This window comes from Alexandromys fortis, unplaced genomic scaffold (genome assembly GCF_014885135.2).
Source record: "Alexandromys fortis isolate MF-2015 unplaced genomic scaffold, M_Fortis_MF-2015_v1.1 scaffold_32, whole genome shotgun sequence".
In the NCBI taxonomy this organism is placed as follows: Eukaryota; Metazoa; Chordata; class Mammalia; order Rodentia; family Cricetidae; genus Alexandromys; species Alexandromys fortis.
Window position 1 is genome coordinate 6,535,025 of NW_026067938.1, and position 23,651 is coordinate 6,558,675.

Sequence of the window (23,651 nt, forward strand, 5' to 3'; positions counted from 1 at the left end):
AAAAACAAACAAACAAAACAACAAAACTGAGAAAAAAGATTCTTCTTGGATCCTGGAGCTGGCTTGCTTTTGTCTTCATCTTTTGTCATATGTTAGTTTCAGTTTTTATCACGGTAGGACCACAGAATACATGCATGCAGGCAGACGGGCAGAAGGCACAGTAGTGTGTGTGCAGGCCTTCCGAGATGTATTCATGAGTGATCTGAAGTATTTCAAAATGGTAATTGTAATGTCCCTTTAAGAGACAAGCCACGCTCACTCCCCTCCCCCTAGTCCACAGAGGCAAGCTGATCTTCAGCTTCCAGCCTGAGTCCCCCTATTCCCTCTCTCTCTCTCCCTCCCTCCCTCCCTCTACCCCCCCCTCTCTCTCTCCTCTTTCCCCTTCTCCCCTTCCCTTTCATAACCCACTAAATAAATATCCAGCCTCACTCTGCATGGTGTGCCTATCCCTGTCTCTCACCCATGTGGCTCCCAGCCTGGGACCATCTGCCTTTGGAGACCTGTGGCATGGTCTCGTGGTGTGCCCATCTGTCTGTCTCTTCTTGTGGGACTGGCTACCCCATCAAGGTCTCTCACCCACCAGGCAACACCCTGCCTGGGACTTGTGGCCTGCTGCAGCCACTCAGGGAACTGTGCCATCCCTGCCTGGGACAGGCTGCTCTTGGGATCCACTCTCTGCTGTCTGCCACCACTTCAGGGACCTTCGGCATGATCTCAGGACCTGCTGCCCACTGCAGCCTCTCAGGGATCCACAGCATTTTGCTTTTACCATCACAGTAAAAACCCAGTGGGAATAGTGAACTCAGCTGTAACCCTGCCTGTGGAAGGCCATCTCATTGCTTTTTTTGCCTGTGATGTTCTCATGCTTATATCTTCGAAAGCTAAAGCTGTGATGTGAGCTTCTGGTGGTGGGGCAGTAGCTGGGCCTGAGGTGCTCCAGTGCTGCCCACAGAAGCCCCACAGAGACCTATCGGCGGTGTGCTGCTAGCTCTCATTTTTAGTTGTCCGCTATGGTTTACATGGCTACCCTTTTAAGCCATCATCTTAATATTTTAACCCACTTACACCGTTACTAATTTCCTTCACTGAAATTAAGAATCGTCTTGGGTTTCTGTACCCTGGAGTGCAACATGGACTCTTATTCATGACATTGTTTCTTGAGACAGTGTGTTGTACACGTGAATGTGGGTTGTCAGTCTTCAGTCTAAGAGGACTTATGTATACATTTCAATCTTTAAAAACTGCTTACTTATTATGTGTATGTGTGCATATCATATGCATACCTGGTGCCTTCAGGGGTCAGAGGATGGCATTAGATTCCCTGAAATTGGAGCTACAGACTGTTAGCAGCCACCTTGTAGGTCCTGGGAATTAACTCAGATCTTCTGCAAGAGCAGCGAGTGCTTTTAACTTCTGAGCCACCTCTCCAGCCCCTTACATTTGAATGATTAAGACTATTTATTAGTCAGATTTCTGTTGTTGTTGCAAAATATTATAGAAAAACCAGCTTGAAAGGAAGCTTTATTTTGGTTCTTTCAGCCACTTCAGCTTGTGGCTGTCTGGTCCTGTGGCTTTGGGTCTGTGGTGACATGGCACATGGGGCAGGGGATAAAGGGTGTGGAAAATGCTCCTGGCATCCAGAAAGCATACACTGGGCTAACAGGGGAGAAAAAGGAGAGGAGGAGTGGAGAGGAAAAGAGGGGAGGGGAGGGGAGGGGAGAGGAGGGGAAGCTAGGGTAGAGGAAAATCGAGGAGAGGAGAGCTACAGAGGGGTGTCAGTATTCAAATCTCACCTTTAATCATACACCCCAAGCGACTTAGCATCCTCTGGTCCCCACTTTCCAAAGGAGCCACCATCACTCCCTTCCCCCAATAGTGCCTACAAACAGGGGCTCCTCCAGGGCCACCCCTCCAATCCATGACAAAAACGAAGCCTGAGCTACAGTTAGTGACAAAGGTCTTCAATCGAAAGCTTCCTTGGGTTGATGCTCACTGCGCCCCCATCCTTGTGCGTTCACTAGAGTCAAAGTCATAAACCCTGCCACCCTGGACAAGACAGCGGGAATGTCAGCTCTGACGAGTGTGGAAGCGCTGCTTGGAGAGCCCTGTCTGTTTGCAGGACTCTGTTCTTCACGTGCTGGACGTGTGCCTGCTAAGGGAGCGCTCTTTATCATCTTCATCCCCCGCGCCTGCAGTGTGCGGAGCATGGAGATATTCTCACGTGGGATCGTGTTTTCTATCCTGAAAGTTCCACTTCGAGAGACCCAGAAGTCTTGCAGACACTGGTGCATACCTACAACTACTTACGAGCATTTTTGTGTTTGTTTGTTTGACTCTCACATCTAAACGTGTGGGCAGGCACCGTTCCTTCTGGATATAGCGAAGGGATGCCATCTTTACGTGGGAACCCTTGCCCTTATGCTGGGAGGTCAGAGGTCAGGTCTGCTCTGCTAGGTAGGTCCACAAGGTTTTCGATTTTTTTTTTTTTCTCACCATCTGCTGTCTCTCTTTTCAATACTGAGGACATCTCTTCAGGGAGTAATTTTTTTTGTTTTCTTCTTGGCCAGCCTCCAGAAGGCAGGGCTTTTTATTGTGATAGGCGTTTTTCTGTTCTGTTTTCAAATCTTGCCAAACCCGAGAAGAAATCTCGATCTGCTTCTGGTACCAACGGCAGCTGTGGAAAATGACACTAATTGCTTTTAATGCCTTAGTCACTTCAGTTTTGGTCAGAGAACCTTCTATGATTTGTGAGTGGGCATTTGTGCCAGAAAAATAACGTAAAACCATTGCTCAGAAAACCAGTGCATTATGAGTCGTCAGCGGCAGATAATAATCACAATTAATGGCAATCCGGGGCCAGTTTGCTGCCAGCTGTATCTGGCTTTTTAGAAAGGGAGCAAAATACATGAAATTTATTTTGTTTTTATTTTTTTCCCCGCATTGCATGAGTATTTTTACATCTGCTTGTGATTATTTTGCCTTGTAACTACCACCTCAAGTCTAGTTTTTTTGGGGGGAAGGGGGCAGAATGAATTCCTTATGTAATAAGTTATAGTTTGGAAAATTTCTCTGACAGCCCATGAGCTCCTTTTATGAAACATTCGATACGAGAAAAAAAATATTGCAGCAATAATTCAAAACAGAAATCTGGGTTTCTAATAGAAAGATGGTGGCGCCTGTGTACCTAAGTTAGTTAGCTTTTGTGAGGACGGAAATTTGTACTTTCTAGATTAATGCAGTAATTTAATATGAAGCGTAGCAATATGAAAGCCAGCCGACTAACCAAAATCCTGCCACTGGATAAAGGCAATCTTGTCACAAGGCAGCCTGGCATGGAGCAGAGCCAGGACACACTTTATGTCGGCTCCATAGAGGCCCCTTCTTGTCTCTTGTAGCACAGACTCCAAAGGAAGTTATAGGCAGATTCCTGCAGGGGTACAAACTTGGCGTGTATTTAAAAGAAAAAAAAAAACCTCCAATGTGTGAAAAGATGTAAATATAAGGGAGAAATATAAACGCTCTGCGTTGAAGACTTGAAATAGCCTATTTAACACTGATAACCACAAGGGCTTCTTGCAGATTGTGAAGTAGGGTTTTTTAAAATTAGGAGCCGGCTATGTTGCAACCCAAAAAGCATATGATGTCACTGTTGCTAGGGTTGTGCAATGCTGCATGCCAGTAACTGAACAAACAAACAGGATAAATCCACACAAATTGGTGGCTTTGCTGTTGGAACGCGCTGGCCATCTGCTTATTGGTTTATTGTTTTCTTTTTCCAATCCTGTGTTTTCTCACCCCATTGTGTCTATGTATCTGACACTTGGAATTCAGAGCTGCTATAAGGGGCTTCGTCAGCCAGTCATCTTTGCGGGTCTGCTGTTTGCTTCTCGGTCCAGGTGTGAAGAAGCACGAAGACAGAATCCGTGAGGAGGCAGAGCACTTTCAGAAGACATGTTCTGAGCCTGGGGAATAAGCTGTGAACACGGCTGCTTAGATCGGTAAAGTGTGCCTATCTCTCAGAAGCCCGCGCTTTACTTTTAATATAAAGGTAGTTCTGGAGTCTGTCTGTAAGGTTTTTTTTTTTTTCTTTTGTATTGTACACATATGAAAGTGTAGGATCTGTTGACATCTGTGGGTGTTGTCTTCTAGGTTTTTTGCCGAGTGCTCACGAATGCTTTGACAACTTGTAATGGTGACTGTGCTAATAACACATACGGTATGCAATCATGTTCCTGGAATCTTAAGGTTTGATGAACTTTTTTCTTTTTGACTTTTTTTTTTTGTTCTGCTAGAGATTGAACCTAGGGCCTCACACATGTGGGGTTAGTTCTCTGCCAATGAGGTGTCTCTCCACCCTAGGGGCTCTTTTCATAGGTACCGTGGGAGTAATGGGATCACTCTTTCTAGCTAACGGGGGTGATGGAAGGGTATATAAGACAATGCATGTGGCCGTCCTTGGGGTTCTTTAGAAGGAAGCTATTTCAGTGGGGTATGTAATTAGTTTCATCACCATTACCATTTGGGCTTCTGTAAGTCACCGAGGAAGCACCAAGGTGAGGCAGTGTTGGCTTTGTTCCAGCATGAAGCTGCTGGGGCTGCCCCACAAGAAAGTAGTGCCGATTTCCCAAGAGGCGCTCCAGAGCTCTGTGGGGAGTTTGCAATGATATCCTCTTAAAGTGGGGAGGGTGAACATCTGTCCAGACCTGCTTTTCTCTCCCACTGATGGGTCCCGTAGTTGCTCAGGGGTTCGTTCTTTACCCTGCATGGACTTGGTATCCCAGGTCCCCCTGCAGTGGCCCCCGTGAGGTAAATGGTGAATGACTCTCATTCTGTTTTCCAGTGAGGAAGGGTATTTTGACCCAAACATAGTCATGTAGTAGCCCAGCAGATAGCAAGAAACACATTGCAGCGAGCTGGATGGAAAAACTGTCACGGGTGTGATCTGTGTTTGAATGACTTCACTGACTGCCGTTGTGATGATATTAATATAGACCTTGAAGAGACTCCTGGTACATGAAAGATTCACCTTCATGAAGGAATGAATGACATTGAAAGAGTATGCGTGCACACACACACACACACACACACTCTTACACACACACACCCCACTCTTCAGCTTTCACCAAATAGCATAAAGGGGCTGGCTAGGTGCCAACATTACATTCTTAGGCTTCCTGGCCTCTGTAACCACAAACCAAATAAATCTTGGCTCTTTATAAATTACTCAGTCTGAGAGGTCCAGGAGATTCCCCTTCCTGGGGAGGCTACTTCCCGAGATCCTCAGTGGATTCCCCAAATCACTGGACCAAACACACTGGCCCATACTCTCTAGGCTGTATCTCCCCCACATATACATAGTTACAGTGCCGTTTAATTTATCAGGCATGGTAGCTACGAGATAGAACATTTGTAACAGTGCATTGTAGTGAAGTTAAATGAATGTGGTGCCCATTACTTTGGAAAAATATTCACTGTACACGCCATTCTTGGTTTGCATGAGAGCCCATCCAGCCTCTTCCCCCCCATGGGTTGGCTATCCGAGATGCACTTCCCGTGACAGTGGACAGTCATTGTAAAAGAAGGGGTCCTTCGGAGAGAAGACCATGGTCCTCTGTCATGTTTGTCACCTGTGTAGGATGCTAATGAAGTCACAGGTCCAGCCCTGCAGCTCTTTGTGGGGTGCCCTTTCCTGCCCCCCATCACACAGCAGGGACTGTGTCTCATTTGCAAAGCCGCCTGAGAAGTTCAGGGCTGATATGAGCGCCCTCAAAATAGAGGAGCAGGACAAACTTAAAGCCTGCAGAGAGAGAGAGAGAGAGAGAGAGAGAGAGAGAGAGAGAGAGAGAAGGTATTTGTGTGCTCATGTGTGGGAGGCCAGAGGTCTACCTTAGGCATGATTTCTGAGGTCCTGTCTACCCTATTTTTTTTGAATCAAGAGCTCCCTTGTTCCCTGGAGCTCATCATTTAGGCTAGACCAGCTAGCCAGAAAACTCCAGGCCCGCCCCCGACCCCTGTCCCCCCTCCCCCACCGCTCCTCCCACCCCCATCTGTCTCCCTCATGCTAGGACCACAAGCACATACCACCACACCTGACATTTTATGTGAGTTCTGGGCATCAAACCTGGGTTCTCCTGCTTGCACGGCTTGCAGTCTGTGTATGGAGCTGTCTGCTTCCTTCTTCTCATCTCACGTGAACATTTTAAATCCTGCTGCCGCAGAGGACCAGTTTCAGCTGAGAGCATTTTGCTGATGTTCGCGTTGAATCCCAGGAGTGGCCCCCAAAGGTCCAGGTCTCTTGATGCTCCACGTTCTAGTTATTGAGGACACCTGCTCCCCCGTCTTAGACACACACTGCACTTTGACAGAGAGACGATTGTCTGTCACTTGAGCTCGAGGGGAGACTCCTGAGCAGGTCAAAGTGCTTCCCACGTCTTGGCAAGGCCCCAGGCTCTTGGAAACCTCCCAGTGGAGCTGTGAAGATCTCTGTGTTGCACTTAGCACTGGGAAGTCTGGGCTAGTTTTCTTCGGGAAAATGCCGGCATAGGCCCCGTGTCCTGGTTGGCTCTGACCGGAAAGGATGGCAGATTGACCTCTTGGTATTACTTTAGTACAATATTAGTAGCTAGAAGAGAGGCTCACTAGAGAGGAAGTTTTTAAAAATGAAAATAGTCGCATTAAACTCCGGGGGGAGCCATCGCCACCTCCTCGTGATTTAAAAGATGTGGAAAGGCCTTTCCCAGGTAAAGACACACCTTTTCTCTGCCGGGCTCTTGGCTGGTTCCTCTGTGCAGCGGGGACCCAGAGCCTGCTTTTCTTTAGGCTGACAGGCCCTGAGGCCCGGGCCTCATCCCTTCACCCCTGTGCCCTAACTTTCCTGTCTGAATCAGAGAGGAGAGGGTCAGAGATCACCATGCCGGCAGTGTGACCTAGAAAAACCGGCTGGCTACATTGATGTTTTCTCCTCTTTCATGAAACGGGGAGGAGTCTTGGGGGGAACCCCGGGGTGCATGCCTTTGGCCACTGCTGTTTCAGCCTTCAGCAACATTCAGAAAACAACAACGAAAAGGCCTGGGTTGGGAGATTGGTGGGGGGGGGGGGGAAGGAATTTACCTAAGCCAGGTCAGAGGAGCATGGGTCCTGGGGATTCTAGCTCAGGTTCTTAGGCTTATATGGCAAACACTTTCCTCTCTGAACCATCTCCTCAGTCCGTCTTTCAGTTTAAACTCCTGTGGGCTTCTGGTTCTTAGATGTTCTCAGACCAGAACCTCAGACTCACCGTGAGGTCCACGGACCAGCACACCAACATCTCCGATGAGCTTGAGTAAAATGAACAACTTCCGGCTCCATTTAGCCCTGGAGGATCTGAAGGGTACAGGGTTTCAAACATTCCACAAAAGATCCTCCTAGAATGTTTCAGAACACTGGACAACATGAATGCCTGCTGTATGTTAGAATATATCCAGTCTTAAGATTAATTCACTGACAAACAAACAACCGCAAACAAACAAAAAGAAAAAAGGAAAAAATAAGCCATGATCGGTTCAGAATACATAAAGATTAACTTTGGTAAAGGGAGGAAATCAGGCCTGGGATTTTCATTGCAATAGTGTTTGCATTCTCTGCATAGCAGCAGGTTGGGGGCTAAGGAAGCCTTGAGCTGCGGATTGAGAGTTCGAGTCGGTCACGTTGTTAAGAATGTTGACGCGCCTAACCCATGGCAGGCTGTCACATGATTCATCCCAAGTCCTGACAGCTGTCTTCTGCGCTAAGAATTACTGTCTGCATATTTCAGAATAGGAAACCGGTTTAAAACTGATTTACACGAAGCCTAAAGAACCATCTGCAGAGGGGAAAACCTTGCACTCAGGAGAGGTGAACTCAGATGGACTGGGCAGTTTAAGATCCATTTTCCAAACTGCCATGGCTTGGCTTGGCTGGGGACATTTTAAAATCCAGTCATTTGTAGATGGTAGAGCACTTGACTTGCATAGACAATGCCCTAATAGTGTTGCAGCCGCCAGTGTCTCTCACCAAAGGAGAAATTAAAAGAAAGACAGCTGTTCCAAGGAGTTGCGCCTGCTGCCTGTCCGTCTTTTCTTTGGGAGCACCTATCTCTTAGATCTTCAGTACTGGTTTTGCCCAATAAAAGATGAGAGCAGCTGCAAAAGAAGAAGTATTTGCCACTTCATAAGGACCAATCATTCTGTTTTAAGGGTTGTTTCCTGGGCTTCATCCAGGGCCGTTGGTTCCTGATTTTGAGTTGCAGGCACAGGGAAGTTGAAAACACCCCTGTGAGTACTGGTGCAGAAAGGAGCCTGTAGAAAGCAGGAGCCTTTAGAAAGCAGGCTCCTGGTGTACCTTGTAGGGGACCCCAGCAAAACAAAGCAGGAAAAAGTGTCCCCCAACAGAGGACCTCTTCAATTTAGTATTTAACATTTCAAAGGAGTTGGAAGGACTCTGTCGTCTCAAAAATCAGGAAGATTTTTTAAGCTATTGTCGTCGTTAGACTCCAGAGCAAAAAACCTTGGGCTGTTGTCAAGCCAACGTTTTTCATCTTAACCTTTGTCTTGAGATTAGAGGCACAAAAGACAGCCTCCAGGGATAAGCTGAATGTTTCTGTTTTGTTTTGTTTTTCTTTCACCCAAAGAGTTGCAGTGCAGGCTTGTTTCCTGGAACTGAGTTGTCCTTTACCCATTGATAGACTTTTTTTTTTTTTTTAAAGATGAAATCTACATAGTGGTATCTGTCGTTACAAAAAAGAAAATAGCGGCAGCAATGAGAAGATTCAACAGTCGCAGATCAGCTTCCTGTGTTTGCAGCCTGTTCCTATAAAAGATAAAACACCATAAAGCTCACCCAAATTATGTTTCAGGTGTCATTATTTGAATGTTTAGAGGGTGGGTGGATGCATGGGGTGGACAGATTGCTGTAAATTAGCTGTAATGACCTCAAGGCAGTCTCGGGCTATCCCTGCTTTACTAAGGGACCTCCCTGGATGACCTCGTTCAGTTTTCTCACTCCCCACCCTTCCCCCACCTACACAGGACCCTACATACAACCCTTTCCTACTGGACTGATAGGTCCCATATGGATGCCTTAGTATTCAGAACAAAAATTCCCAGAACCTGTTGTGGGAACACCCCAAAACTGCCTCAGTGGGTGGGTTCTCAAGTGCTTGTGTAACCTGCATGTGTTCGCACTCTGGCTAGGTAGTGCTATCTAAATTTTAGAGGCATTTTCCAGTGTCTGCCGGGGAGAGCTTTAGAAAGGCCATCAAGGTACCACGATTTGAGGATGCACAGCCAAGTGTTTCATCAAAGGCCTCTCTTCATGGTAACCCACGCAATTCTCTGGTTGTACTTTAAGTCATCTGCCTGTATTCCCCGTGTTTCCTGGTGCAATGTACACACTGTGGTATATCAGTCTCTACTGTCACACAAATATCCGGGCAGCACCCCTTAACGGGGGGAAAGATGGATCTGGAAGGTTTTGGTCAGTGATGGCTGTGTCTGGGTGAGGCCGAACATGATGGTGGAGCAGGGCCACTCACCTGCTGGTTCCTAGGACGCAGACAGAAAGACAGAGAAGGAACCAGAGCGAGCTGCAGCCTCTGAGAACACATCCCAAGTGACCAACTTCTTCCAAGCAGACCCAGTCTCTGAAAGCTTCTATGGCCTGCCAAGAATAGCATCAAGTTGTGAGCCCCCTGGACACCATTGCACTGAAAGGTTAGAGACCTCATGGCCACTGACAGTGCCTGGGTCTACTGAGCCTTTGGGGTCACATTTCATATCCACACCGTAGTTATACTGTGTTTTTGGAGTTATAGCAAGAAAAGGTCTCTCTATATTCAGTATGGATGTGAAGTTTTTTGGGAATGTTTTAATCTGTAACTGGTTGATATGAAGCCTATGGGTAGAAAGAGCCGCCAGGCATTGGTGGTGTGCTCTGTTAATCCCAGGATTTGCGAGGCAGAGGCTGGCAAATCTCTGAGATCGAGGCCAGCCTGGTCTACATAGCAAGTTACAGGACACTCAGAGCTACACGGAGAAACCACGTCTCGAAAAACAAATAAACAAACAAAGCAAAACGCCAAAGCAAACAAACCAAAAGGGCAGGGCCAACTTTAGCTTTCTGAAGTCCATCAAAGTCAGTCAGGCCAGCTAAGGTTGGCTATATCATCAGCTGCCACTGGTGATGTAGGGTCTCCTGCATTTGTGTGGCAACTCCCTCCGTTTCTCAGCATAAGTCTGCTATACCACTTTCTAGAAGAAGTCTGGTATGCAGGCTTGGCAGTTGCCTGTGGCGGCATCGTTGATTGGCCACTGACTAATTAAAGGAAGGTGTGTGAGATGGGGTCAGGTGGTTACTCAGGCAAACCGGAATGAGGCACACTTGAGGATGCTGGACGAGCAAAGGGATGAGGACCATGGCAAAGCGATGGAGCAGTACAGTGAAGGTGGACACCAAGACCCCGAGGGCCTGGACCACTTGTGTTGCCTCCTAGCCGTATTGCCTGGGGAAAGCCATTCTGTGCCTCGGTTTCTTCATCCGTGCAGTATGAGCGTTGGGGCGGATGGATTTGACACAGGGCTTGTTTCTACTGTGGTGGCTCAGCACAGACCTAGCATTAGATCAGGTAACCAGTCTGAGGTCTCAGCGCGCAGAGTTAAAGGCATTATGCTAGCATTTCAGAGCCGCTGAACAAATACTAGGAATCTCAAAAGAGGGTGTCATAGAGCAAGGGCAGCAATAACTCTTTTATATACACTGAACACGTTTGAGAAAAGTCTGTGCAGATGCAAGAAGAATAGAGGTGGTAGAACTGTAATTTATAGGCTAGAATTAATGTGGTGCTTATGTCTGATAAAATGAAAGACTAGGTGGAAGGATTCAGAATATATTGTGAAAAAGATGGCAGAAAGAGTCCGTGACGTTTCTGTTATTTTCTTCCTTTCAAAATTTGAACAACCACCGTGTGAAATTGTAGTATCTCACCTTGGACATATAAGGAAAATTGTGAGGTGGTAGTTTTGATTGATAACAATTATATTTGAAAATGATTTAGGGAGTTCGCTTCCATACCTGTGTACAGAACTCTAAAGAGAGTTCATTTTATTTTTCCAGAAACATAGATCAGGCTAGCCTTGGAATAACTTCATAGCTGAGGGCGACCAGGCCCCTTTGCTTTTGTTTCCTGGGTACTAGGATTACAGATGTGTGCCAACCACCATGCCATGTAAATGCAGTGCAGAGAATTTCACCTAGCTTTCATATATCTGCTGGGCCAGCGCTCACTCTGTATAGCTGTTAGCTCTTGTCTCAGTGGCTGCATTGTTCCTGGTACAGATACTAAGTGAATAAGTGATCGCATCTAGGAACAACATATAAGACTAAAGAATGGCTCGGATCTCCAGATTCTGTTTCAAAGCAACCAAGTAGAATTGTTTTTTTTGTGAGTTCAGAGATTGATGAAGTTACCCATAAGCTCAGAGGCTATCTAGAAAAGAAGGTACCATCTCAATATTATGTGGGTGAGAAAACAGTAGATTCAGCTATAGAGAACGAGAAGAGATTTGGCCATTCCTTGAGAACATGTGACATGCTTTAGGTTCCTACATGGCAGTTATATGTTTTTGTGTTTAACTCTAAGTCAACGTGTGTTGGTAATTCCAAAGACGTGAGGAGACATACCGCTGACCCAAATCATCCTGGATAAATTAATTAAAGCAAGCCTTCTTATTGCTTTGCACTGGCTGTCTCTCCCTAAACGTGGGATTTAAGATACCAGCACTGGACGTGAGAAGAACAAGGTTTATATGGCTCAGGGGTAGGGGGTTTCAAAAATGGCGTATTTGGTGGGCAAAAAAAGGCAGAGGGGTTACAGGACACAAACATAGTAAGTTAGTCATTAAGACACAAAAACCATGTTTATAAGGTGGTCATAACAAGGTAGGGTTACAAGATGGTTATTAAGTTATTAAGTTTTTGAAACAAAGAATTGGTTGCTATTTTCTGGACAGTACAGAACCATTTGCCGTTAAAGTTACAGGTGGGGTATAGTCCAATCCTTGAGGCGCAGAGGAAAAATCATAAACAGGAATAGACCTACGTTGTCTTCGTTATAGGATGGCTTTTAAGCCTAAGATGGATGGTTCATTAGTGTTAACTGAAGTACGCAGAAAAGCGCGGTAGAAAGACAGACAACTTTGTGTAGAATCCTGTTCTGGCAGAGGTGTCCAGGAAGAGGAGTTACCAGCGTTCATCTCATCGCTCTGTCTCGCCCCACCCTCCCACCCACACTCACTCCTTTCACATCATGATTTAAGCTTTTCCTCCTGATTTCAAGGTGTACGAGCCATCATCTATGTAGCTTCGTAACGCAGAGACAGTGAAGAAATTATTACTGACCAAGGCATCCGTGGATCATCCCTAGGGGAATCAATTTGAAGCAACAACTTGAAAAAGAACTTATATTGATTGGTTTGAACGCGAACCGACCGAGAACTGAATTAGTTGCATGTAATGAGGGTCTCTTCTACAGCACCACTTTGTAGTCTTCGTCATGACCAAAGGGCTGTGTGAAGTATGTGGGACAACCAGTAACACTTTGACTCTAGTGTAGGTGAATACATGCTTCCCTTTTTGTTTTGGGAAAAAAAAAACCTTCATAATGAGAATGTTTGTTCCAATACATTGTTCAGCCTTTCCCTGCCTCTCGGTTTTTATGAAGGTGTCCCAGATGGAATTTGGGAAACTTGATCTGTAAGATGAAATGGCATTTCCTTGATCCCAGTGAGACTCTTGCCTGCTTTTGTGTATATGGAATGTTCTGTGAACTGACCCTTGACTCAAGATATGTTCTGATCTTTATGGTTCCTAAGTATTGGGTTCCCACTTTTATAAAGCCATTATCAAAGCAAAAAAAAAAAAAAAAAAAAAAAAAAAGGGCACGTCCCAGATGTCCAACTGCTTCTCATTTCCTGAGGGTCTGTTCCTCTTGGGCTATCGCAAGGAGTTCAGGGAAGCTTAATTTAATTAAATTCTATCACCTCATTCTCTCCCGATCCTGGGGTATACACCTCTTGCTTCATAAAGAGGAACAAAGGCAAGAGGTCGGCCGAGGTCGGATGCGTACACTCCGCCCCCACCTGCAGCACCTAGCTTTTGTAGTTGAGCAGAGGCTGGATCCCAGCAGCTGTTGGGATTTACTGTGCCTGGGCTCTACTCTATAACTGCTTGTCTGACCTATTTTGCCGCCGACTGTTAAGTGGGCTTCGTATTTCATTGACTCTCCTAGCTGGACGGGACCTTGGAGAACGTCTGGTCTGACACACTCATATTAATAAAACAATGAATCCCACGGAGGGTCGAAGACAGGCTTAGGGTCACAATGCTAAGACAAGGCACAGCCAGGGCTAGAACCCCGGTTACCTAAATCTTGCTGTGTGGGAAGTCTTCACAGTCTTCATGACTGGCTATATTCCTAGTAGAACAATTTTAGTGAACTTGATATTATTGTTGGGTATTTAAAATTTAGATTTATCTCCCTAGCTGTTGCTTTCTCCTCTTTATTAGGCTCCATTTCTAACTTACATAAAAGTAGACTGAGGAACAAAACAAACTCAAAGGCAGTAATTTTTCCATCAGTTCATGGCTCCTCTTGTTTCCTCCGTATTCCCACGTCCTTCCCATCTCTACAATAATGTGGAAGTGATCCCAAATATCATATTGTTTGATCCACAAATATTTTACTATATATCTCCAAAGGCATCTTTATACTTAAAAATAGCCATAACACTATTAACATAGTAACCCAAATAAATTAGCCGTAATGTTAAATATCCATAGTTGCTCTTTTTATTAGTAAAAATATTTTGTAGTCCCTGTATGCGCAGGTGTGTTTTCTCTTTCGAAGAAAAAGCAAACTCTGTTAAGAATGGAGAGGGATTAGGTCTCTGGAGAGAGGGAAGGTCCGCAAAAACTCTTCAATATCACTGATAAAATCAGTGTGACCAAGCTGGTGAGGTGGCTCAGTGAGGAAAGCACTGGCCGCGATAAGCCTGGCGGCCTAAGTTCAATCCCTGGAGCCTATAGAATGTGAGAGGAAAAGAACCAACTTCTCAAGGCTGTCTTCTGCCCTCTGCGCACACCTGTATGCTGTGCACAAAGATGCACACACCCATACCCCAATACACGCATACACACACACACACACACACACACACACACACACAATTTCTAAAAAACTAAGAAAAAAGTGTGGGGCTGGAGAGATGGCTCAGCAGTTAAGAGCACTTACTGCTCTCTAAGAGGGGTGGGTTTGGGTCGCAGCACCCACGTGGTGGCTCACAGCTATCTGTAACTTCAGCTCTAGGGAATCTGATGTCCTCTTCTAACCTCTGCTGGCATTGGGCAGACACGCATACAGGCAAAACACCCATACACATAAAATAAAAATCAATAAATCTAAAAGAATTTTTAAAAAAAAAGTTTAAAAAGTAAGCCACAGCTTTATAATTTCCAAGAAGTTTACTGGATCATCCTTAGTTTTGGGATATTTTAATTCTTTCTACATAACCTGGTAAGACTTTTAAAAATAGTTTATAGGTTTTTGCATTTTAAGAATGATTATTATTAGTGTGTTATTATTAGTAATGTGTGTGTTAGTATGATGTGGTGTGGTGTGTGTGTGTGTGATGTGGTGTGTAGTGTGATGTGGTATGGTGTGTGTGATGTGGTGTAGTGTGTGTGTGGTGTGTGTGATGTGGTGTGTGTGTCTGTGATGTGATGTGATGTGATGGTGTGTGTGTATGTGTGTGTGGTGTGTGTGTAGGCGATGTGATGTCTGTAGTGTGATGTGATATGGTGTATAGTGTGATGTGTGGTGTGTGTGTGTATGGTGTGTAGTGTGATGTGGTGTGGTGTGTGTGATGTGGTGTAGTGTGTGTGTGTGGTGTGTAGTGTGATGTGGTGTGTGTTAGTGTGATGTGGTGTGTGTTAGTGTGATGTGTGGTGTGTGTGATGTGGTGTGGTGTGTGTATGTGATGTGGTGTGTGTGTGCACCCCCGCCATGGCTCACGTGTGGAGGTAAGTGACACGGTTCAAGTTTTATTCTGTTGAGTCCTAGGGGCTCCTGGGAAGCAGGAGAGTCTAGGCACAGCTTGTAAGTTCCTCTACTCTCCCATCCTCTCAGGCTTGTCCACAAACCTATTCACTTTTTAAAATTTGGGGGGGGAGTCCCTCTTTCCTTACTGTTTAGGGTACTCACTGTTATGGGGCATTTGGCCTTTCTTCTCTGTCTTTGCTTTTGACTGGCTTAAGTAGAGAAAGTATTTAAGGAGGGACACAGACTGGTGAGGGCAGGAAAAGGAAAAAGATGAGTGTGTGTGTGTGTGTGTGTGTGTGCGCGTGTGTGTGCACTCGCGCATGCGTGCGCCCTAAAAGTGGGGTCCTGCAAGTGAGGACCTGTGGTCTGTGGTTGTTGATCCTGCATGAACTCTGCACTGAGGTTGCAATGATCCTCTTTCTATGCAGAGGGACAGTTGAGGCCCCTGCATCCCAGGGCCACGCTGGACAGCTCTCTGCCATTGTTTCCTTAGTCTGGCGTATTTTATACATTATCTCTTGAATAGTTTTGGGCATTAAATGTTCATAATATGCAGCACCTCTGGAGGTAACGGTGGAAGGCACAAAGGTCTGGAGTTTGTAACAGCTTGAATTTCAGGCTTTTTGGATTAGGGACCCTCAACCTCTACTAGCTCCCACTGGCCGGGCTTCTTTCCCAAGCTTTGTTTACTTCAGTCCGTGAGACCTAACCTGACTGAGCCTGTAGATGCCTCTCCTCCCTCTCGCTTGACAGCCTAGGAAACTGAGCTCCCAGGTACCGGTGCATGCTTCTCACTCGGCTGACAGCAGATTCTCCCTCCACACATTGTCTTTCTGCCTCACCACCGAGGTGCTGGCTAACTGAGAGAGTCCTTTGCCCCGCTTCCTCTTGGCCTGGAGGAGTGGACGTGAGGGCTGACCGCCCCACTCAGACTTCACAATATAATGGGGATGGGAGTGCACCTTCTTGCCTGCTCCCCACCAGGCTCCGGGGTTACTTTTCATTCTGACTTGCTGATTTCTGGACCCCTGGGGCTTGGCAAGCAAGAGTGTTGGTTCACTCTGCTGCGCAGAGAGGAGACGGACTTGCTCCTTCTGTTACGGAGAGTTAAACATCTCAAGCGCTACTCTTGTGTATCCTACCCCCATGCTGTCCTTTTGGATAACACTCAGACCATGGTGGCCATGCCATGAGGCACAGTTGTTGTGCCACTGGCTCCTCGACTTTATGCGGAGACATCTATTCTCCCAGGCGCAGACACCAAGCTGGCTGCTTCCTCCTGTATGGTTCACCTTTAAAGATGTTGTTAAGAAGTTATGGATAGGCATGCATCTACTTCATTGGCTATTTAGTTCATTTTTTTCTTGTTTTTGTTTGAGACAGTGTCTTACTATAACCCAGGCTGGCCTCAAACTCCTTAATCTCTTCCTGCCTCAGTCGCCCCAGATGAATACCACTATATCTGGCTTTAATTTATTTTTTCTTTCTTTTTTTTTTCCCCCAATGAATCTAGCTTTAGTTTAGGAATCTGGAAGAGTTGATACATAACCCTCAATAACACTGTTACAATTTGAATTGGGTCCCCCACAAATTTGTTTGTGGCTGTCTGAGACCTCAGTATTTCCGAATAGGATCCTACTTAGACAGAGGGTCACTGCACATAACAATGCATAGTGATGGGAAATATATATATATACTATACAGTATTGTTATAAACTCACTTAAAAATCAAAGCTGGCTTTGGAGTTGGACAATGGCTATCCTTCTCTAAATCCAAACATGTTGTTAAAAGAAAAATTCAGAGTTTCTGTCTCATGTCAGGAGCTATCTGGTATGGGACAGAAAGAAGAAGGATTTTAGGAAAAACTTTACTATACCTATTTTGTCTGTATTGTATCTTTTGTTGAACATATGTCTATGTGACTATTGTTTAAGTTTCCCACAATGAACAGTAGGTTTTCCTGCAGTAATCTTTGAAGTTTCCAGGAAGAAGATGGGGCCGCACAACAATGACTCCCCTGGTTGATATGGCGTCATGACGCTGATAGCGCTACTATTAGACCAGTTTTGGGTACCAGCTGCTAAAGATGGTTCCAACATAGTTGGCTGAAATGGTGTACCTTCTTACAATGTTCATGCCAGACTCCAAATAAGAACTTCAGAGTAACCCTATCAGCTACTCAGGGGCCAATTGCAATTATACCAGACAGTAATCTTGGAACTTAACCAGCATTTTACTTTCACAGGATCCCATAGAAAGAACATCACCCCATGACAACTGGAAGTAATTTTAGAGGACAACATCTTCTCTCCCAAACAAAGCCTGTCCTTAGGTTTAGGGACATCATATAGGGGTTGGTTATTACTGGTTGGGGATGAGGGTGGAAATTATGTAGGCTCAGAGATCTCTTTGGAAAAAAAAAAAAGTTGAATGGGATAATAGAGTAGTGTGAGCTTACTTACACTAATAATAATAATAGTAGTAGTAATTAATAGAGTGAACACTTGTGATCTATTATTTATAGACAATTTACATTGGTATAGATTTATAGATTCTTGTATATTGATACAAATTCAAATTATACTTGTCATATTAAATATGCTCCTATTTCTGTTTACAATATTTGTACACCTATGCAAAGTTATTTGTCAGATTATATGCAAGCATGTTTCTACCTCTGTTTAAGACATTTTGTGTATCTATACAATTTTAGGATATATTTATCATATTGCATTATATATTTCTACCTCTGATCATGATACTTATACATTGTTTACATTTTGAGGTCACGGTCCTCATTACCTGCACAGTTGTTTAAAGATTATTTAATATTCTAATATGAAGTCTTAGTCTTTAACTTACATAGGCATTAAGTATCATAGGTCAATAGTCATCCATGTTTGTCATACTTATAGTTAGACTAATCAAGTTCTTTAGATACATAGAGATTGTATTCTACATAGATAGGTAATCTTCAACTACTTCAGACTGTAGAACATAAAATTTAAATAGCTTAGGGTTCTGTCGATGTGAGACATGATTGCTTCTGGCAGCACTGATCTATTCCCAAGAGAGTGTTGAGCACCGAAGACACTCCACTTGGAGCTTGTTTTCTTCTTGGCAAAACTGGTCTTTGGGCAAGGAACTGCCCATACCTCGACCACTGACAAAATGCATGGACAAACAGGATACAAGAAACCTTGCCAAGACAGGGTAAGACAGTTTTGAAAATTTTCCTATCTCTGAAAATGGTCTGTCAGTTACTCTAGGCCTTAGCCAAAGTTGGTTGCTTCAACATTGCAAATGAGACTTTGGGTGATTGCTCAGGTATCCAGTTGTCTCTGTCATCTACTGTACATTTTGGAAGCTGCTTGATTGCACTTCCTGCCTACTCAAGTAATATTGTCTCCCTTCTCAGACCTTCGAAGGGGTTGAAGACTAGATGGTCGGAGTTACTTTCCTCTTATGATTTAGCCAAGCCATTTCTAATACAATAGATACTTAGACTCCTTGGGATAGAATGATTATTGAAACATCTAACATATGTTACTTGCTTAATAATGTTTATGCTGGTTGTAATTCTAATTTTTATACTTGATATCTGATCTTATTGTATATAGTTTTGTATTGGGTTTGGAATTCTCCTATTTAGACAAAAGGGGGAGGTGATGGGGAGCCTTCTTCAGCCAATGGCCTTTGAGGGGCACCATGATCCCACCTGCTCGCCCCTCTCTTCCTGTGCTCCACACTTGGATGTTGGACCCCTGTTCCTATTCTATGAGTTTTCTCTTTTAATAAAGAAAAACCTTAGAATACCCTATTTGGAGCTAATGTGGAATTATTTGATTCGTGTTTCCCCTATCTGATACAACCTGATGTGTTCTGCTTCAGTACTATAATGTAGTCACTGGAGGGTAGAATGAGCACTACTATTATAATAGCATCTTTATAAAAGGGGAAACTTGGATACACACACACACACACACACACACACACACACACACACACACACGGATAGCACCATATGAAGGCAAACGATAAACAGAAGCCACGTGGACCCCAGAGACTGTCAGTGGCAAGGCATGGACATATTCTTCCTCGCAGCCTACAGAAGGAATCAGCCCTTGATCTTGAATACAACTTCCGTCGATTAAGTGATCTAGTGTGCGGGTGTTTGCTCCATCACGCCTAGAAAACTTGTACAAATACTTGGAACAAGCCAAACAGTAAAAACAAAGCCGTGAACTTAGCCAAGCTCGCTGGACTGGAACACTTTGTGAATGAAGCTCTATGTGAATGGAGCCTTGCCTTTTCCTCTTGCACGCGGTCTGCGTCTGTATTCAGCAGCATAGCGAATCATATATATCTTGATTTGAAAAAAGAGATGAACTCTCAAGTGAACTATTATACGCCAGAACTGGCTTGTCTAGGCAGGACAAGGTAACTGGGGGACTTGGATAAATCATACAGTTTGACTACTTAAAGCAGCTACTGGAGAGGGGGGGGGAGAGAGAGAGAGAGAGAGAGAGAGAGAGAGAGAGAGAGAGAGAGAGAGGAACAATATAATCCTGAGCAGTTGAAACCTGTGAACATGTGACTCAATGTGTGTGCATGCCCAGTGTTGAAGTCCTCTGGTTTGCTTGAGAAATGGTAGAGATAATAATTAATTTTAAATTTTCTTAATGTTCTTCTTTTATATTTTATTTATTCTGTGTACATTTGTGCCAAGGCACTTGAATTGAGGTTAGGGTCAACGTGTAGATGGGTCTCGCCGTCTATCACGCAGCTCCTAGCGATCATATATTGGTCATATGCTGGTAGGTATATTCTAATCCTAGAACGTTCTCTATATCTCCTAAGCTACCCTGCTCTAGCAAATTTTTTGCAGGGAAACCAACCCTTGTTGACCCAAATGCCAAGGTCTTTGAGCTACTTCCAGGAAGCCTGCAACCGCTTGCAGCAATGTGGAGTCCATAGTCCTGACTTTGTGCGGGCATTTTTTCAACCTTGATCATATGGAATTGGACAAACACATCTAATCACTTGCGGTTAAACTCTCACCTAGTGACTGAGGTTGGTGTCGGGTAACAGGATGTAGTAAATACTACAAGGAACTAACCAGCACAAGCTTGGACATCTCATACTAGGCAGTTGTGTTTGGATTGTTTCAGGATCTAAGTGGTTATTTATTTGTTTATTTATTTACTTTTGAGACAGACTCCTCCAGTAGTCCAAGGCTGGCCTTGAACTTTTGATTTCCTCCCTCTACCTCCCAAGTGTGGCAGGAATATACTGATTTGTTAGAACGCACCACGAGGGATCCCCTTATCCCTAAAACTCAAATAACTTTTTATTTTTTACTTTCCTCTTTTCTGTTCATTTTCTTTCTCTGAAGGTAAATTCAGCTTTTTTTTTTTTTAAAAAAAAATTCTTCATTTTACATACCATCCATAGTTCCCCCTCCTCCTCCTTCCCCATACCTCCCATCCATTCCTCAGAGAGGGTAAGTCCTCCCATGGGGAGGCAACAAAACTTGCCATATCAAGTTGAGGCAAGACCAAACCCCTTCCCCCCCTGTATCAAGGCTGAGCAAGGTATCTCACCATAGGGAATGGGCTCAACAAAGCAAGTTCATGCACCAGGGATAAATCCTGGTCCTACTGCCAGGGGCTTTCATAAGTCACACAACTGCCACCCACATTCAGAGGGCCTAGTCGGGTCTCCTGCAGCTGTCAGTCCAGAGTCCGTGAGCTCCCACCAGCTCGGGTCAGCTGTCTCTGTGGATTTCCTCATCACGCTCCTGACCCCTTTGCTCATATGATTCCTCCTCCCTCTCTTCAGCTGACCTCCAGGAGCTCAACCCCGTGCTTGGCTGTGGGTCCCTGCATCGGCTTCCGTCGGTTACTGGATGAAGGCCCTCTGACGACAATTAGGGTAGTCACCAGTCTGATTATAGGAGAAGGCCAGTTCAGGCACCCTCTCTGCTGTTGCTGGGACTCTAAACCCAAATAATTTAAGTTGAAAAATGCATCACGACTCTGGAAAAATCTCTGGGAAGCTAGAGATGTGCGAGTAGATGACTCTGCAGAGCCAGGAAGCCAGATCAGATATCCTTCGGAAGCTAGTCTCTGAGATTCTTTTAGAACAAAACTTCCCTGTCAAATGTCTGGCGTCATTTCCGTTTGTCTCTTTCCAGTGCAGTGGTTCCTAACCTTCCTGATGCTGAACCCTTTAACACCATTCCTCCTGTTCTGGTGACTCCCAACCATAAAAGTATTTTGTGGCTACCCCCTAACTGTAATTTTGCTACTTTTATGAATCATAATGCAAATATCTGATATACGACCCCCAAGGGGTTGTGACCCATAGGTTGAGAACCACTCTGGTGGCTTCTTATTTGTAATTGGCCCATCTTGTTTCTGCATGGCCTCCTACCTACCACCCAGGAGGCAGACGCAGGTAGGTATCGTTCTCTTTGCAGGCACAGGGTGTGATGACGTGGATACTCTCTTGTAGGCCGGTAGGTTTAGTCGGGTTTGTGTGCTGAGGCGCTTCACGTGTGGAGTGTTCTGACTTGCCCCTCGGCACTGCCAGGGAGCCTGCCTGCTTGGAGGACTGGAAGGAGGCGATGGCTCTTTGCATCTGAACTGTCTGGTTTCCCCGGGGGCCCTGGGAAGGCAAGAGGGTCTGAAAGCGTCTGCCAGCGCTTGCGCTTGCCTCATCCCTCCTTTCCGTTTGAATTAAAGTTGTAGTGAGACCTATTCAGCATGCATCTTATGTAATCTTTACCCTTCTTCCCAGGGGTGAAAGAAAGCAGAGTCAACTGCAAATCCTACACATATAAAAATAGTAATACTACATACACATATAAAAAAATCTGATTTATTGGTAATTTCATATGTCCACACTGTAAATGTACTTATCTGTCTGAACTTAATTCTCTTTGTCTCTGTCTCTCTTTCTGTCTCTGTCTGTCTGTCTCTCCTGTGTGTGTGTGCATGTATGTGTCTTTGTCTCTCTTTCTCTGTGTATGTATACATGCTTGTAGGCTTTGGTGCTCAACCCTGGGTGCTGTTATCCAAATGCTCACCTTCTTGTTTTGTGGATACAGGATCTCTTGGAGCTCTCCTATCAGGCCAGGGAGCCCACAGATCTGCCTGCCTCTAACTCCCCCTACACTCCTACTGATAGGATTACAAGTATTCGCCATTATGCCTGGTATTCTCAATATGGAATCTTAAGATAAAACTTACTCTTATTCATGGTATTTGTGGCAATCATGCAGTTGCTGGGGCAATCCCCCAGTCTCTGAGTTGCTTTCTTGCCTCTTGCAGTAGGTGGCCATATATCCTCCTGTGCCTGGTGTGAGTTTGCCAATGCAAACTTCTGTTCTGATGCAACCAATAACGCTCTTTATTTTACAAAGCGATCTATGCTTGAGGAGATGACTCAGCGAGTGAAAATGCTTGCTGCAGGCATGACGACTTGAGTTTATCCCAGAGATTCACATGGTAAGGAGAGAGCTGACTTCTGTGGCTTCCACAGACAGGCTGTGGCACCTGCCATATCAGTAGGAGCTGTTACGAGATGTAGGGTTTTTCTTGTTCCCCGTCGCTTGTGTTGCACGAGTGAAGCTCGCACAGATATTGTCTCACTTGACTGCCCTTCCAGTGTTTAAGTGATCTTATGAATAAATACTTACGGGTACACGCATTGGGAATGCCAGGAGCCAGATTTCCACAGAAGCTTCCAATGACCTCCCCTCCCCCCAAACCCCAGCTCCCCTGCTTATTTCTACAGATGAGGTATGGGGTTGGAGGAGTTCAGCACACATGGTTCCTTCAGACTAGTCAGTCTTGAGCATTTTCTTTTCTCATTCTGTTTGTGGGTCAGCACAAGTTCTTTGGCCAACCGAAGCCCATGCTTCTACACACCTCGATTCTGAAAGAAGGATCATCTATCCGACATGTGGCTCCCGGTGGTGTAGAAAGCATTCTACACGAGCTATTTAAAAGAGGAGAAACTCAAATACTTCCTGTCATATCCAGTTTCACTCAAGGCTTTTGTGGTTTTGTTTGCTTGTTTGTTTTTACACCTTTAAATCTCTGTCTAAGAGTTCTTGGGGTCTCGGTGGGCTTCAAACTCAAATGTGAAGGCCTGAGATTGGATCCCCAACTCCCATGTAAAAGCCTGGCGTGGCCTGTAACCTCAGCACTGTGGGAGACAGAGGCAGGAGACTCACTAGGACTTGCTGCCAACTTAGTTAAAAAAAATCTGCTAGCTCCAAGGTTTTGTGACAGGCCCTAACTCAAGGGAATATAACTAGCATGCGCACACCCATATATACACGTGTAACACACACAAAATGAAAGGGAAATAGTGGACTTTCTTCATTGATTCCGCTGATGTTCAGACGTCTTTGTGATGGCCTTGAAGGCTGGCTAAGAACTCCAGCGCTAACACAGAGTGAGCAGGACACACGCCATCACCGACCGTCTCTGCCAAGTCCACTCGAACGGCTTGTTTTCAACTTCCCTCCCA

General features: G+C 45.0%; 1 protein-coding gene and 1 long non-coding RNA gene across 6 annotated transcripts in view; both read left to right on the plus strand.

Moving 5' to 3' along the window:
- Stox2 (storkhead box 2) overlaps positions 1–23,651 on the plus strand; it is a 217,943-nt gene that overhangs the window by 78,140 nt on the left and 116,152 nt on the right. The window lies entirely within an intron of this gene.
- On the plus strand, positions 3,472–8,941 carry LOC126504793 (uncharacterized). Its single transcript, XR_007592711.1, has 3 exons — positions 3,472–4,048; positions 4,150–4,245; positions 8,723–8,941. It is a non-coding gene; the product is annotated as an uncharacterized lncRNA (long non-coding RNA).